This window comes from Palaemon carinicauda, chromosome 13 (assembly GCF_036898095.1).
Source record: "Palaemon carinicauda isolate YSFRI2023 chromosome 13, ASM3689809v2, whole genome shotgun sequence".
NCBI classification, from domain to species: Eukaryota; Metazoa; Arthropoda; class Malacostraca; order Decapoda; family Palaemonidae; genus Palaemon; species Palaemon carinicauda.
The window spans coordinates 39415542-39431099 of NC_090737.1; the positions used below are offsets into that span (position 1 = coordinate 39415542).

General features: G+C 38.1%; 1 protein-coding gene across 2 annotated transcripts in view; it reads left to right on the forward strand.

The window, feature by feature from the left end:
- Positions 1-15558, forward strand: part of LOC137652288 (uncharacterized) — a 90310-nt gene that overhangs the window by 53325 nt on the left and 21427 nt on the right. The window contains exon 3 of one of the 2 annotated variants that reach the window (XM_068385590.1): positions 13002-13080. The exons of the other annotated variant lie outside the window; for it this stretch is intronic. The gene's annotated coding sequence lies outside the window, so the exon portion shown is untranslated. The remainder of the gene's footprint in view (positions 1-13001; positions 13081-15558) is intronic. 2 annotated transcript variants of the gene reach the window in all.

Genomic DNA, 15558 nt, shown 5'->3' on the forward strand with positions numbered 1-15558 from the left:
GAACCAAGAATCTAGTCTCGGAGTTGTACCATACTGAGGAGAGGAAATGAACTAGCTACAAAATAAATAATGAACAATTAAAATAAAATATGTTAAGAACATTAATATTGAAATAAATTTTTCATATATAAACTATAACTTCAAAATAACAATAGGAAGAGAAATAAGATAAGATAGTGTGCCTCGAGCGAACACCGCTAGACCAACAGTTTTTGTAGGTTTGTCTGTCTCATCGATAAGAATTGTTATCTCTTCTTATCACTCCAATGTATTATTGTTTTTAATGATACCTTTTTTTTCTACAGAAAAAAAAACATATTTGTTTCTAATTATGTCTGTTATCATTCAGCAAAAAAAAAAAAAAAAAAACTTTTCCGTAGCATCTCGATCTTTACCTCCTCCAACTTGGGAGGAGGTTGTGTTTTCGCCCCTGTTTGTCCATTTGTCTGTTTGTGAACAACTTCATGGCCACAATTTTACTCATTGAGTAGTGAAAAATTCAGGAATTAATTTCTCTGTTGAGACGTGGAAGTGATTCAATTTTGAAAGTCCTAGGCCAAAGGTCAAGGTCAAGGTCGAGCAAAAGATTGACCGAATTAACCCTAACCTTAACCCCAACTTCACACATGGTTGTCACACACACTTCAAATATGCCTACGGTCTAAATTGATAACAGGAAAGGCAAGCTTGTTATTATTATTATTAATATTATTATCACAAGCTAAGGTATAACCCAAGGGCTCCAACAGGGAAAATAGTCCAGTGAGGAAAGGAAATAAATAAACTATATAGGAAGTAATTTTAAATTGAAATGAACTATTTTAAGAACAGTAACAACACTAAATTATATATTTCATATATAAACTATAAATACTTTTTAAAAAAATAAACAATGGGAAGAGAAATAAGATAGAACAGCTTGCCTGAGTGTACCCTCAAGCAAGAGAACTTTTAATCAGATGAGATACGGTAGAACAAAGTCGTCAACATCGTCAGGGCTCGTTTTCCAATGAGATTTATTTCCGTTTGGCCTTTTCCTCCGAATCGTCAGGTGTCGAATTATGTTCGGCTCGGGACGGGGTTTGAAAGGTAGCTGTTTACTCTACTGATCAGATGCTACGTATTGTCTCTCTCTCTCTCTCTCTCTCTCTCTCTCTCTCTCTCTCTCTCTCTCTCTCTCTCTCTCTCTCTATGTGTGTGTGTGTGTTTAGAATAGTGTCAGGTATTAAGAGTTTGCTATGTTTTTTTCTTGTTACTATTTGGGTTTTTTTTTTCTTGTTACTTTTTTGGGTTTTAATATCTCTCTCTCTCTCTCTCTCTCTCTCTCTCTCTCTCTCTCTCTCTCTCTCTCTCTCTCTCTCTCTCTCACACACAGAATAAAGTGTCTGGTATTAATAGCTTGCAATATGTTTAATGTTTTTTCTTGTTCTTGTTAGGTTTTAATCTCTCTCTCTCTCTCTCTCTCTCTCTCTCTCTCTCTCTCTCTCTCTCTCTCTCTCTCTCTCTCTCTCTCTCAGCACAATTACTCCCCTTATAGTAAACCTATTATCGTAAATCATAAGTGGCACAGGTGGATATATATGTACCCACACGCAAACGTTGCTATAAAACTTATATGAATTGCAATTATCGTAACAGTCCGCTTTTCCTCGTGTATCTGTTTTTGAAGTTCGTACTCTCGTTCCCTCCAGTCGATTTCCAACGATTAATTGATTTTTGACGTCACGGAAAGTGTGGTCATTGATCTACGTAATTCGCGTGGCATTTAAATCCTTTAGTTCATCCGGAAAGAAGATATCATGAAGTAAAAGTGCATTATTATTATTATTATTGTTATTATTATTATTATTGTTGTTATTGTTGTTATTATCATTATTGTTATTATTATTATTATTATTATTATTAGCTAATCTACATCCTAAGTTGGAAAAGCAGGATGCTATAAGCCAAAGGGCTTCAACAGGGACAAATAGCCCAGTGAGAAAAGCAAATACATAAACTACTAGAGAAGTAATGAACAATTAAAATTAAATATTTTAAAAACAGTAACACTATTAAAATGAATCTCATATATACTAACTGAAAGACGAAATATATTTTGATGTATACAGTATAAAATGTAAATAATATAAATGTATATTTATTAATGAAAAAAAAAGGATTGATTCCCGATTGGTGACATTTTCTATATTTAATTCCATTTTTGGCTTGTATGGCATTCGGTGGAAAGCGTCTCCGCCAATACTGAATATTTAGAAGTGACTTCATGTTAGTTTTAACAACGCACAGAAAGTGTTTGATCAGGAATGGTAGTCTATTTGAAACGTCTTTGGACTGGTATTCGAGTCCCGCTCAAGCTCGATAGTTCCTTGCAGTGTCTGCAACCTTACCATCCTTGTGAGCTAATAAGGGCGTCGGTTTGTGGAAGCTTATGGGTCTACCTGCTGAACTATCAGCAGCCATTGTCTGCCCCTCCCTGACCCTACTCTGGGTACGGGTTGGGGGAGCCTATAGCTCTACCTGCTGAGTCGTCGGCAGCCATTCCTTGGCTCTCCCCGGTCCTTTTCTGGGTAGGGGATGCGGGATGTTATAGGTCTACCTGCTTAGTTATCAGCAGCCATTGCCTGGTCCTCCTCTCGGTAGAGGCTGGGAGAGCCTATAGGTCTACTTACTGAGTTATCTGGACCCATTGTCTGGTCCTCCCTGGTCCTGGGTTGGGTGTAGAGGGCCTTGGGCACTGATCATATGTTATATGGTCAATCTCTAGGGCATTTGTCACTGTCCCTTGCTTTTGCCATTCATGAGTGACCTTTAGAAATGTTAATGATCTGGGAAGTGTCCAAGATTCGTTTGAGACTTTTTTGAGTCTTGAACAGGCAGACAGTCAAATGGTGTAGTGGTTGGCCATCTGAAGATGGAGTTTCGTCAGTTATTAAAGAGTTAGTATTTTTTATCGATTCACAAAGCTTTCTCCCACATCTTGTACCTTATTATGTTTTAGAGGTGTTACTATTTGAGTGTTAATCTCTCTCTCTCTCTCTCTCTCTCTCTCTCTCTCTCTCTCTCTCTCTCTCTCTCTCTCTCTCTCTCTCTCTCTCTACAAATGATTGTAACATGATTGCGTATTATTCTTACAAAATTGACCATTGTCTTTGTAATGTGTACACCTCAAGAAATAGTTCCTAAGTTCAGTGATTGTGACATTTGTAACTATTCAACATATATTTTATGAATGTACCGGTTTTGAAACAGGCATCCATGTTTTTGTCAGAAAACGTCTGCTATTTTATTTGATTTAGATATATATATATATATATATATATATATATATATATATATATATATATATATATATATATATATATATATAGAAACAGGTTTAATAGATAAAATTTTAATATTTATCATGGGTTTTGTATCAATTAAACTTTAATATACAGTATATTGTAGTGTATCAAAATTCGATGTCAGCTCTATAGGAGAGTATCCTTTTCTTTTATTTTATCCATTTCCTTATTTCCTTTCCTCCATAGGCTATTTTTCCGTGTTGGAGCCCTTAGGATTATAGCTTAGTAATAATGATAGTTATAATAAACTCGAAAATGAATAAATCTATAGAAGATATTGTTGTTGGTGTACGAATGGTTAGTGATATTGTTGTTATCAATTGGATGTGTATTTTAATGAAGTGAGTTTCTTAGTGTATAAGTTTTCTTACAGTATATTCGCTTGAGAATTTTCTTTCTTTTTATATTCCCTTTTCTAAGAGTATAGTGTTTTAAAAAGGGAAAATAGTTAAAATGTTACTAGTAAAATATTCACTTTCTAGTTTCGTTATTACTATTACCTCCGCCAACGAAGTTGGGAGGAGGTTATGTTTTCGCCTTTTTTTTGTGAAACATTCAGGGATCAATTGTTATGTTGATACGGGGAAGCCTTTCAATTTTGAAAATCCTAGGTCAAAGGTCAAGGGCCAGCAATAAGCTGCTAAAGTGGAGGTCTGTGCTAAACTGAGTGCCCCTCGTTAATAGGCAAGCAACAACCCTAGCTGGAAGAGCTGGATGCTATAAGCCCAAGTGCTTTATAGTTTATACATGAAAGATCTGTTTTAATCAAGGTACTGTTTTAAAAATATTTTAATAGTTCGATTAATTCTCTTGTAGCGAATTTATATCTTTATTTCCTCTCTTCACTGGGCTATTTTTCCCCATTGGAGTCCTTGGGCTTAATAGCATCCTAATTTTCCACCTAGGTAAATATTCACACTATATTTGTTGTTGTTATCATCATCATCATGCTTTAAGTCCAAGGGTTCCAAAGGGAAAATAGCTCGGTGAGGAAAGAAGAAATCCGCTGTTACATTGAAAGCTAATGTTAGACCCAGATCTGTAGTAGGTTTTTTTTTTTTTTTTAATTTCTTCACTGGGCTATTTTTCCCTGTTGGTATCCTTTGTCTTATAGGATCCTGCTTTTCCAACTAGAGTTGTAGCTTTAGCTAATAATAATAATAATAAAGGAAAAACAGTCTAATGAAGAAAGGAAAGAAGGAATATTTATGAATTTTTGCCAGGACACCGGAAGAAATCCGCTGTTACATTAAAAGCCAATGAGCTTACACCAAGACTTCCAGAAGGAATAGGTTTAGGGTTCGAGAGCAAAATGGTAGAAAGGAAGCGGAGATTTGGTGAAAAAGAAAAAATAAATAAAAATAAACAGCTGAGAGCGAATGGCCTGATCGGATTCCCGGTCTAGGTATCTCACCGGTGTTCGGATCATAGACGGTCGAAACTACAAAGGTGGATCGATGTGTGATTTTAAATATCCTCTTTTTAGAAGTTTGAAAACCATTCTCAACGAGCAACACACTTCTTTTATTAAAAAATGTGAAGTCATACATTTTGATAATTACAATTTTTAATATATATTTTTATCAGGAAATATAAATTCATACACTTCAATAATTACAAATTTGATATTTTTTATCAGAAAATATAAATTCATACACTTCAATAATTAAAAATTTGATATTTTTTTAATCACTATAAATTCATACCCTGCAGTAATTAATTTCAATTTCTAATCCATATATTTTGATAATCACAAATTTGAATATATTTTCTTATTAGAAAATACAGTATAAATTCTTACTGATATATTTACAGTCTAAATTTTATATTGCATAGTTATAACCTGGATAGCTGTGATAACGAGTTATCAATGAAATATATGATATTGTTTGTGATTTAAAAATGTACTCTATAACTATAAAATATGAAAATTAATTTCATTGGTGAATAAAAAGGGTATGTGTCAATCTTATTCTTTTTTGTCCTGTACTGGGTAACTTGCGTAAGTAGGTCCAGTCTGTGACCACGTGGCTCGAGACCACATCAGTTACTACGTCTCTGAATTTGAGTTAATCTATTTTTCGTTTATTGAGAAATATACATTTACGGTTTTTACAATTCATAATATTGTAAATACATCATAATGTGTTTAAATTAATATTTGTTTAATCAACACATTCACAAATTCACCGTTCACTAATCATTTAAATGTTTTTAAATGTGAATATCTTTTGGATAAAAGTTTTATTGTTATTATTATTATTATTATTATTATTATTATACATTCAGCAGTTCCAGTGTCTAACTCAGGTGGCGGAAACAGCCAACACTTCAGACTACCTTTCTCTGCATGTTACATCAAACTCGGGAACAAACTCCGTCTTAGTAACATCACAAGAGGGCAAGGCAGTCTCATTTATTATTATTATTATTATTATTATTATTATTATTATTATTACTTGCTAAGCTACAACCCTAGTTGGAAAAGCAGAATTCTATAAGCCCAGGGGCCCCAACAGGGAAAATAGCCCAGTAAGGAAAGGAAAGAAGGAAAAATAAAATATTTTTAGAAGAGTAGCAGCATTAAAATAAATATTACCTATATAAACTATAAAAAACTAACAAAACAAGAGGAAGAGAAATCAGATAGAAGAATAGTGTGCCTGAGTGTAGCCTCAAGCAAGAGAGCATCGCCTTCTGAGACCCACGTGGCAGTTTGCAGTTGTTGACTACATTCACTACAGACAGTCCGACGCTGAGACACAGTCTTGGCCGGCTCTCGCTCACTCCACTTCCCGCGCAGTAATGATTTCCCGCCCTTTTCTTCCCAAAGCGACCGGAGCTTGAGGCATTGTTTTGTTTCTTTGATTTAACAGTCGTGCGGATTTCATTGTTTTCTTACTTTTTGTATGAAAATGTTTATATTGACCGTTAAATTGTAGATGCAACTTTTGATATCCCTGCAGGTTACTAATTGCATTGTACGTTATTCGTATTTCAATTGAAAGACCGTAAAACCTATAAATGAAAAATCACACTCTTACCTTGTGAATAATGTAGAATCTATTGACAATGGCAATTCTAAGAATGCCTCTTAAATCAATATTTTTTTTTCCAATTTACCGATACTCAATTATATTAAGCGAAATAAATGTCTCCCTATTAAATTTGAACTGATTCGTAAAAGACACTTTTTATGAGACACTTCTTAACCGTATTTATTACTGTGTAAGTTTGTGTGGATGCAAACTGCAAGAAATTCACTTTCACTCTCCGAGCTATTTCTCGTGACGTCGTCATTTCATGGCAACTGGGCTCTGCCGTCTGTTGGTATGTGCTCCGCCCCCACCTTAGAGTCTCCCACATTGTTGTTCATTTATTACTATAATTATAACTACTACTACTACTACTACTAGCTAAGCTACAACCTTAGTCGGAAAAGCATGATGATATAAGCTTCCAGACTGGCTACCACTCTGAAATTCTTTATTATTATTATTATTACTAAATTCTTGCTAAGCTACAACCCTAGCTGGAAAAGCCAGATGCTATAATTCCAAGGGCTCCAACAGGGAAAAAATATCCCTGTGATAAATGGAAATAAGGAAATAAATAAACAACAAGAAAAGTTATGGTCAATTGAAATAAAATCTAGTAATAACAGTAAAATAAATCCTTCATATATAAACTATAAAAACTTAAAACACACACACACACACACACACACACACACACACACACGAAGTTAACACTGCAGGAGTCGACTATGACAAAATCCACAATGGGTAGATATTTCTATGAGCTCTGATGTTTTGTAACCGTAAGCGAAATGGCTATTAAGTAGAACTAATGCGTATTGGATGCGTTGTAATTGACAAGTGTTGAAAATGTTAACAACAACGTTAAAGTGATCGGTTGCACATAGCATTTAGCCTTTATATAGAAATTCTGTTAACCCAAGAGGTGTTTTTAAAGAAATTTCATTTACGAAAAAAAAGAGAATTTGTTTCAAGCATATTGAAAGTTCTAGTATTTTATCGCTACAAATAGACAATAACGGTACATAAACTCCCTTGTTTTTATTTCTTGAGAGAGTTTGTTGGTATTGGCGTGCGTCATTACTAGTCGTGTTTGTTGTTTGCGCTGATAAGCCACCCTAGTCCCATAGCAACAGCCGGGAAATAAATGGTAGGTTGAAAAGGGTCTGTAGACCGATGGTCTAAGAACGAACAATTACACGGTCAGAATTTGTTTCTTTTTCTTGATGTGATGTTGTGAATAATAAAAAATATAATTCAAGCTTAAATATAAAATGCCACTATATATCTATGATATTATTTATTTTTATTATTATCATTATTATTATTATTATTATCTAATCTACAACCTTAGTTAGAAAAGCAAGATGCTATAAGCCCAAGGGCTCCAACAGGGTAAAATAACCCAGAGAGGAAAAGAAGTTAGAAAATAAATGAATATGAGAAATAATGAACTATTAAAATAAAATATTTCTAAAATAGTAACAACATCGAAACAGATTAGTACAGCGGCATAGCAGACCAATTGTTCAAATTGGTCTAAAAGCACCAAAATTGGCACACATGTAGATTAATATATTCTAAACATTTTTGGATATGGAGGCATTCAAGATTAGCCCTTAGGAAGATATGGCGGCCATTGTTCAAAATGGCCGCCATTTAACATTAGCGTCATTACATAGACTTCATTATGTGTCGTTAGTTTGGTGCTAGATGGGCCAAAATTCCCTTTTTTTACATCAGAATTAACATCAATAAATGTTTAACAGATATTTAGATGAATCTTCTCAAAAATGGCCCCCAAACTGGCCGCCATTTTGTGGAAAAAGTGGACATTTGATGAAGATTTCAATACTCAATGACATAATACCTCTAATAACCAGTACCTGATTTCAGGAACACACTTTAATTGCTCAAGTTGCTTTTTTATTTCAAATTGCTGGCAAAATTGCTAGTCAAAATAATACACAGAGTACGGGAAGTTTACAGTATGGTCAGATTGTAGTTATATAGTCGACCAAAAGCCCAGTCTCTAGGCACAGTACTTGTGTAATCCTGCAGTACATACATGTAATACAATAACGTTGATTTTGCCACACTATGTTAATTATGATTCCGAACTTTTCAAATCTGGTCACCAGAATTATGAATGTCTACAGATCATAATGTTGGTTAGCAAGTTTTCTGTCCCAATCTACTGGCATTCGCCTTCACAGAAACATAGACCAGTGCATTGCAGTGAAGCGTTCTTGCACTTGCAGCGGTTTTTGCAGCCTTTCTTGCATCCGCAAGACACCAGCTCATAGCAGGCCTTGGATGCCTCAGGGAGTGTGGTCCAGTGGTGTGTAGAGCCCATCATCACTCCGATGCCAGCCCCAGTCTGTTGGTGGAGGGAGCACGGGCGTTGGTACCAATGCCTGGCCCCAGACATGACCACCCTGAAGGGCAGATCTCTTCACATGCTGCTCCAGAGCAGCGTAGGTTGGCGGGATGTTCTGAACAGAGTTCGTCTTTGCAAAGAGCTGCTTTCTCGCCTTGTTGACGTCCTTGCATTTGCTTGTGCGGTCATACAGGAGTATGACAAACCTCTCGATGACATGCATTGTATCCTCTTGGATGCTTGTGGGTGCATTTGCCAGACTCAGCAGGGCATCAGTGAGTTCTGGCAGCGTGTTCCATGTTGCCCAGGCAGATTTCTTCCCATGTCCGACGAAGGCTGACACAGTATCACACCCTGTGATGGCATGAAACATTGGAAGAGCACATGCCTTCTCTGGACCAAGGGAGGAAGCTATTTCATGGGCTGCAATGTAGCGGTAGTTCTTGCCTGTCCCAAAGGCTACCCAGAGTTCGTCTCCAGCTGGTAGTTTCTGGACTACCATCACTGCTAGGACCACGACGTCACTGTCTACTGTTCGAACCTGTATCTGGTGGTGACCATGTTGTGCAGCATGTGCTACATGTAGCATCATGCGGGTGTCTGCCTCTTCTTGGTTGCATGGTGCGAGTGAGTTGACATCCTCTTGCTGTGGAACACAGATCACCTGCTCCCCATCAGTGACGACCAGTTCCTTGCCTTCTTCTTGAAAGGACTCTGCAAGCATGGTGGAGAGGTAGCTGAAGAGCTCCACTTTGTTGCTATCAACTCGCAGGAAACTTTGCCAATTTCCTGGTATGACTGCTGAGTCGACAACACGCCGACGTACTCCCTTTCCACGCTGTTCTCTGGTTGATGCCTTCAGGGAATCTGCTCTGTAGCTGTCCCACACAAGGTCAAGACGTGATACATGTTGGAAACGTTGTACAACGTATGGGATGAACACTTGCTGTGCATATTCCTCGAACGTGTTGGCAGTACCCGGCTTCAACATCTGTACGATTACTGCTCCATCGAGGACAACAGCAGTGACAGTAGGAGCTTCAAACTGAGGCTCAGCATGGCCTTCAAGGCACACCAGCAAGTCACTCTTGCTCCCTAGGTACAGTCTCCCTCCGTCAGATAAAGCTGGAGGGCATTGCTGATTTTCATGCCTGAAGAACTCTTCTAGATTCCCATCACGGGTCTGGCAGCCGATATATAATCGTGCGAAGAGCGCAACATCATTCTTCAGAGATTTGACCTGTTCTTTTCCTTTGGGTATATTGGGTCCTCTCTTGGTCGCAAACAGTGGTAGCTTGTTCCGGTGGATTGCCACCTCAATGGACTTGGTTCTGTCCACGATGCATTCCTTTGAGAATGCTTCAAACTGGTCTTGGCCAATCTGCTTGGCGTTACGGACTGTTTCTATGACTGCAGGGTCTGCGATCTCCTTTGTGTCGAGCACCAGCAAGTCCTGACTGTCCTCCTCGAAAGGGTTGCCCAGCTCTTCAATGACGGCCATGAGTGAGCGCACATCTCTGGCAAAAGTGTTCTGCACACTTGGTGTCTCTTCGTGGTGACGTGTCTCCTCTTGATCGTGTGGATGCAGATTGAAGTCGTCAAATTCCACAATCACTCTAGCAACCTCCGGTCCGGCAACCATCCAGCGCCTCAGTGCAGTTGGATTGTCTGTGAGGCCGATGGCTCCTCCATCACCCTTGACATACGCGTTGTTCTGCTCATGTCCTTGGTCAAGAGGGATTGCTGAAAAGATCCTCTTGGTCTTCTGGACTGTGAAGTGTCCCTTGCTAAACTCTGTGAAGACGTCTGGATGTTTGTTTGCCAGTTCTGCCATGTCCCGTAGATGCACTGGTATCCATCGGGCATAGTTCGTGTGGTCTAGAGCGAAGAACCACGGAGCCAGTTCTGTCAGAGCATCCACGTACATGCTAAAATTGGCTTCTCTCAGAGATCGCACATAGATCAGAGTGGACAGCTCCAGTGCCAAGACTGTTGACCAGTACTGAAACTGCGGATAACTCTGTTCTCTCTGACTGCACCAGTCTTCGAAGCTTTCAGGGTGCTCATCATCTTCTGTATTGGTGGTGCTGTACTTGTCATAGGCACGCCGTTGGAGATTATACAACGCAGCCGCTGTGACTTGGTGTGCTCTTCTGGTGCGTGTGACGTGAGCTGCTCGAAGAAATGAGTCTGCTATTCCTTCAGTTGTGATCTCTGCTTGTACCAGTGCTTGGGTCCACCCACTTCCCTGCAACCAGTCACCCAGGGTCTTCAGTGCCGTCATCTCAATATGCAACCCCCCAAACATCACCACCAGTTTAGACAGTACTGGGCAGACAAGTGACTCTGTTGTCTCCTCTTGACATACAAGACACAGCTTCCAGTTTGTCTCAGGAGGTGTTGTGGGAGTACGTTGCTCAAAAGTATCGACCAGTTGGAACTTCTTTGCCATGGCTGCAGTCTGGAACAACGCGTCTCTGATGTCAGGTGGTGCTGCTGCTGCCTCACCTGCAAAGACACAAAACACCACCATGTTACCACAAGTTACTACTACAAGCACCATGACTATCAACACTATACTATTACTGCAGCCGCCGTCACTGCCACCAACGCTGCCGCTGCAAAGTAAAATTCATTTTCTTGTGAAATGGTAGCCAAATTATTTGGTAAGCACAGAAGTATGTGTAATTGTACAATACTTATCACCTCTAGCACACTTATCACCTTTAGCATCCACAAAAAGACAAATTATGGTACATATTCAATGACGCTAACGGTAAATAGCGGCCATTTTGAAAAATGGCCGCCAAATGTGCTACGGGGAGAATCTTGAATGCCTCCATATCCAAAATTGTTCAGAATGTATTAATCCACATGTGTGCCAATTTTGGTGCTTTTAGAACAATTTGAACAATTGGTTTCATATTTCTTACTATGCCGCTGGGCTAGATAGTTCATATATAAACTATAAAAATGCATGCCAGCCTGTTAAATATTGAAACATTTGCTGCAAGTTTGAAGTTTAAAATAGCTACATGACTATTTCAACGATGTTACTAATCTTATATTTTATATTCTGTATTCATTACTTTTATATAGTTCATTTATTTCCTTATTTCATTTCCTCGCTTCTATTTTTCCATATTGGAGCCCGTGGGTACAATGACAGCATCCTGCTTTTCCAACTAGGGTTGTAACTTAGCCAGTATTAATAATAATAATAATAATAATAATAAATCCAACCCATGTCTGGTCAAATGTAGAAACCTGTCTTATATAATACATCGAGTCCATATATGATTAATTCTGTTCTTATCACTTCGATGATTCTTCCAGTCTACGTTCAACTTCGTATTATTATTATTATTATTATTATTATTATTATTACCTCCGCCAAACGAAGTTGGAAGGAGGTTATGTTTTCACCCCTATTTGTGTGCGAGTTTGCTTGTGAACAGCTTCCTGGTCATAATTTTAATCGTAGGGTAATGAAACTTGCAGGGATTAACTGTTACGTAAAAAGCTGGAAATGATTAAATTTTGGAAGGTCAAGGTCACGGTTAAGAAAAATGTCCAATTCACATACTCAGCCTTAAATTTGGACATCGTCACAGACTTCAAACTTGACTCATTTAAGTGTATGAAAAGCCACGCCAATTAATACATGTTAAGGCCACAGGTCAAGATCGAGAAATAAGCTTCCGTGGCGGAGGTCTGTGCTTTACGGCGAGTGGGTGCTTCTAGTTATTGTTATTATTATTATTATTATTATTCCCAAGTTGGAAAAACGGGATGCTACAAGTCCAAGGAAATATCCCAGTGAGGAAAGGAATTAAATTATACCTGTATATGAGAAGTAATAGTAAAAATGTAATGTTGTTGCTGGTCTTAATATATTTTATTTTAATTGTTCATTAATTCTATTCTGTTATATTTATTTCCTTGTTTCCTTTCCTCACTGGGCTTAGTTTTCCCTGTTAGAGCCCTTAGGCTTATAGTATCCTGCTTTTCCAACTAGGGTTGTAGCTTAGCTTGTAATAATAATAATAATAATGATGATGATGATGATGGAGACGTGTTTACCCTGCATATTTTGTCACTGTCTGATCGGAGTTAGATATGAAGTTTACAATAGTCAGCAAATCCTCACTTGTATAAAACACCTTATAAACTATAAGATCCTCTCTTAACTTCATACTATGTATCCTTTAATTTCTCATTCTTTCTCTTCGATAGAACTCAGTGTTTACTGAAGACAGCGACGCCAAGCAAGCCGCAGTGGGCCGTCAGCCGAGTGAAGAAGAAGAATAAGCAGGTACGCTGGTGCATGACAATAGGAAAAAAAAAGTAGATAATGTATTGTAGTCATCTGCACCAGAAATGGCGAGGAGTAGCCATGTCTTCTTTTGATCTTTTATAGGAAGTAGTATAGTGTTATTGAATGTACTTGCTGGTGTTTTATAGGCATGCTATTCTTCATACAGCACTGGTTGATATGCTCTTTTGAAGAACGCTTCTCTCTCTCTCTCTCTCTATCTCTCTCTCTCTCTCTCTCTCTCTCTCTCTCTCTCTCTCTCCTCTCTCTCTCTCTCTCTCTCTCTCTCTCTCTCTCTCTCTCTCTATCTTTATAAAGAAGTGTTTAGGATAGGTTGCTAATCCTAGATTAGTTATGTTACATGTACTTTATTTAGCTTTTGAAAACTATTGCTTTTTCAGGTCTTTAAAATGGCAATAAAAACAATTGAGAATAAAATTTTATTTTATTACTTTTGATAGTTTAGACTACAAAAGTCAAAACCGAAAAGCTGAACTGTATTTGCCAAGTAAAAAAGAACCTTAGCCATGTACAAGACGACAGATTATCACCAAAAGATCCAACGTTGTGAATTGAAGCGGGAAATGGAAACGAAAGGAATTCTTATCAGCCAGCTTCGTATGGGAGAGCTCGGAGAAGGTGTGATATATCTTTGAAGCTAAAAGGCAGAAGCGATTGGATATAGGCTACAGCACAGCCTTTTTGAGCAGAGCACCGAGACTGCGATACTGAAAGGCAGAAGCCACAGGATATACAGCACAGCCTTTTTCAGCAGACCAATGAGACTGCAATACTAAGAAGCAGAAGCGACTGAATATACAGAAAAGCCTTTTTCAGCAGAGCACCGAGACTTCAGTACTAAGGGACAGAAGCCATTGAATATACATCACAGCCTTTTTCAGCAGAGCACCGAGACGGCCATACTAAGAAGCCGAAGCCACAGCACAGCACCAAGACTGCAAGACACGAAAACGCAGAAGTTACCTTCTAATTCCTTGACGATATCGGAAGAAGGTAATGTAAACACCAAATTTCTTTTCAAGAACTTCAAGGTGTGTCGTAACGTTGAAGTCCGAAGAGATAGCAGCCTTATTGTTAGGTGTTTATTAAAAATTTCTTGATATAGAATATATAAATTGGCTTTACCTTCACATTTTTGGTTTTTATAGGTCGAAAAAAGGCTTGATCTATCGCAGAGAAGATATGTCAAAAATTAAACGAGCCGTATCGTAATTTTCTGTAACCTTTCCCACAGTTAGTGCGCATCTCGCATTGCACTAGCGACTAGCCTTTAGACATTATTCTACTTCATACTCTTTTTAGCCTTCTAGTGAATGGCCTTCCTGTTCCCAGCGCTGGGGCACGAATTCAACGCGTTGATTTATATCAGTTCCTCAGAGGACTGTTCAGGGTATAATATAGGACGAAAAAGAAAGAAATTACTGGATAATGCAAATAGAAAGGAAATAAAAGAACTAAACCCTTTTAGATAAGAGGAGTTTCATGAATTTGTTAATGGATTTGTTTCAGAGACGAATGAATTCTAATTGGAATTAGAGGAACTTCAACAAAATGTATCGTTAGACAGGAATTAGTGGCAAACCCTGTCACACCCTAACTGGGTGAAGTGTAACCAAACAGATACTATAGAGAGAGATGGTGGGTGGGGTTAAACACAGGAACTCACCTTTCAGTAAGTGTGTGACATGGTGAAATTACTCAGAGCGAGGTGTACCAGGATTTCCTGTATCCAACTGTAAAAGTGAATGACTTCCAAATCAAAAAAGAAATCTTGAAGTCATAAGTCTTTTTTTTATAGTTTGTGGAAAATCAGTTTTAATGTTGTTACTGCTTTTGAAATATTTTATTGGAATTGTTTATTACTTCTCTTGTTTTTTCTTATTTCCTTATTTCGTATCCTGGCTGGGCTATTTATTTCCCTGTTGCAGCCCTTGGGTTTGAAGCACCCTGCTTTTCCATGTAGGGTTGTAGCTTAGCTAGTAATAATAATAGAAAATTGTCTGAAAGTAGCCAGGGGTCAAATACCCAAGATTTTCACGCATTAAGTAATTGGTTGAAACCTGAAAGAATTTGTAGTTGCGTAAGTAGGTCCAGCTTCTAGCCCGCGTGGCTGGAGACGGCAGCAGTCTCTCTCTCTCTCTCTCTCTCTCTCTCTCTCTCTCTCTCTCTCTCTCTCTCTCTCTCTCTCTCTCTCTCTCTCTCTCTGCTTATCAACATCAAGAGAGGGCTAGACAGTCTGAGCAGACTGTCAATAAGAGAAACATTGCTTAATAAATGGCTGGACGGAACACGCACGGATAGAATGAGGGTCAACTGTAATTGTCATCAGATACGAGTCAGAAGAAATAGAGGAATGCAACAATAGCCAGGAATAAAGTAGAAGCATGTGTTTTTATTCTCAAGATGAATTATTGTTCGGCCATGTTAAATGCTTTGGGATAAACCATTAACCCTTAA